The 2,108-nt window shown below is 32.1% G+C and overlaps 1 long non-coding RNA gene across 1 annotated transcript in view; it reads right to left on the reverse strand.

Annotated features, from left to right (window-relative positions):
- The window catches only part of LOC128248893 (uncharacterized), a 122,949-nt gene extending 121,392 nt beyond the window's left edge, over positions 1-1,557 (reverse strand). The window contains exon 1 of the long non-coding RNA XR_008265040.1: positions 1,385-1,557. This is a non-coding gene — a long non-coding RNA (uncharacterized LOC128248893). The remainder of the gene's footprint in view (positions 1-1,384) is intronic.
- Between the last annotated feature and the right edge of the window lie 551 nt (positions 1,558-2,108).

Consider the following 2,108-nt stretch of genomic DNA (forward strand, 5'->3'; position numbering starts at 1 on the left):
TATATATATATATATATGTACATACTTACATATATATGTGTATATACAATCATATATGGGCACAGGATGTCACAAAATGCAAACAACATGAAAAGCTGGTGATGTAGTTAATATACTGTAATACAGAAGTTTGAAAATTCACATTGATAACAGGGGTACCAATGTTAAAAATAATAACTAAGGTCGATAAACTTGACTAAGCCCTTGATGGTAGTGCCCCAGCATGGCCATGATCCAATAAGCAGTATAAGTTTAAATAAATACCATATTTTATTTATTCATACTATATTAAAATGGTTACCTTATGAAGTATACAACTAGGCATAATAGGACTTAGTTGTACTCTGCATAAGTTTTTACATAAGTATTTAAATTGATGCATACACACACAACACACACACACACACATACACACACACACACACACACACATACACACATACATATATACATACATACAGACAGACATGCATGCATATTGACATACATAAATATATAGAGCTACACATATATATGTATTCGCATTTTTTCATTGTTTTGGGGAAATAATTATTTTATATACTATATATTTTATATTTTATATACTAAGATATAAGTCAAAAACACTTCAAACAAATGAGAGAGAGAGGGAAGGAAAGAGAGAGGATGAGTGAGAGGGAGGGAGAGAAAGAGAGAGAGAGATGGCAAGGAGAGAAAAGAATGAGAAAATGAGATGCAAGGACATTACAAACTTTGCTACTTATTAATACTCTCTGCCTTCTCCTTTCTCTTTTTCTCTCCTATGTTCACTTTCATTCTCTCTCTGTATTTTTGCCATTTTTCATTAATAACACTAATATCACTGACAATACCTCCTTCAGCATCATCACTGCTACCAGGATTATTTATTTCTTATTCTGTTTCTTTACTTCCCACAGCATTACACAAAAAGTAGGTAGGTAGGAATGTACTATTGTACTGATATATAAATGATGAGGATTATATTAATAATAATAATAATAATAATAATAATAATCCTTTTAACTATAGGTACAAGGCCTGAAATTTTGGGGGAGGGTGTAAGTCGATTACATTGACTCCAGTGCATAACTGGTACTTATTTCATTGACCCTGAAAGGATGAAAAGCAAATTGAATCTCAGTGGAATTTGAACTCAGAACAGAAGGGCAGACAAACTACTGTTAAACAATTAAAACAACAATGGTTTAAAATTTTGGTACAAAGATAGCAATTCTGAGTATATGAGACAAGTCAAGTGTACTGACACCACTATTTGAGTTGTACTTAATTTTTCAATCTCAAACGAAAGGAAGTGATATTTAACCTTGGCAAAATTTGAATTCAGAATATAAAGAACTGGAAAAAATGTTGTTAAGCATTTTACCTGATGTACTAATGGTTCTGCCAGCTTGCCACAAACATAAAGCTGAAAATCGGAGGAATGGAGTACTTGTCTGGTACTTTATTTTATCGACCTTGACTGGACGAAAGGCGAACTAGACTTTGGCAGGATTAGAGCATGGGACATGAGGTCCATGAAAAAATACTTCTGTCAGCCACTCTCCTCCACTACAAAAAAAAAATGACTAAATATTAAAATCAAATCAAATTTCAATAAAAGTAAGCTGAAAAAGTACATATAAGATTGTTAAATTAAAACAATTATATGTACATGCCTATGTGAATACAAACATACATACATACATATATGTGGGCATACATAAATACACACACACACATGTGTGTGTATGTACTTCTATGTATGTTTGTATATATGTTATGTTATGTATGTATATGTGTATGTATGTGTGTGTATTTATGTATATATACATATACATGCACACACACACACATGTGCATGCACATACACACACACACACACACATAAATATAGCATAACATACATAATGCAAAACATAGGGGTATAAAAATGAATTCAGAAGTACCATCCATCTTTTCTTTGTCAACGAGTGGAAACTGTGTGGACCAACTATCAACCACACTAAAAAAAAAAAAAAAAGCAATTGGACCTCATTACTCAATTTTCTGCAGACATTGGAATGAAATTTGATGCTTTGGCAAAAGAGATCGATAGAATAAGTAGCACT

The sequence above is a fragment of the Octopus bimaculoides genome, chromosome 10 (assembly GCF_001194135.2).
Source record: "Octopus bimaculoides isolate UCB-OBI-ISO-001 chromosome 10, ASM119413v2, whole genome shotgun sequence".
NCBI lineage: Eukaryota > Metazoa > Mollusca > Cephalopoda > Octopoda > Octopodidae > Octopus > Octopus bimaculoides.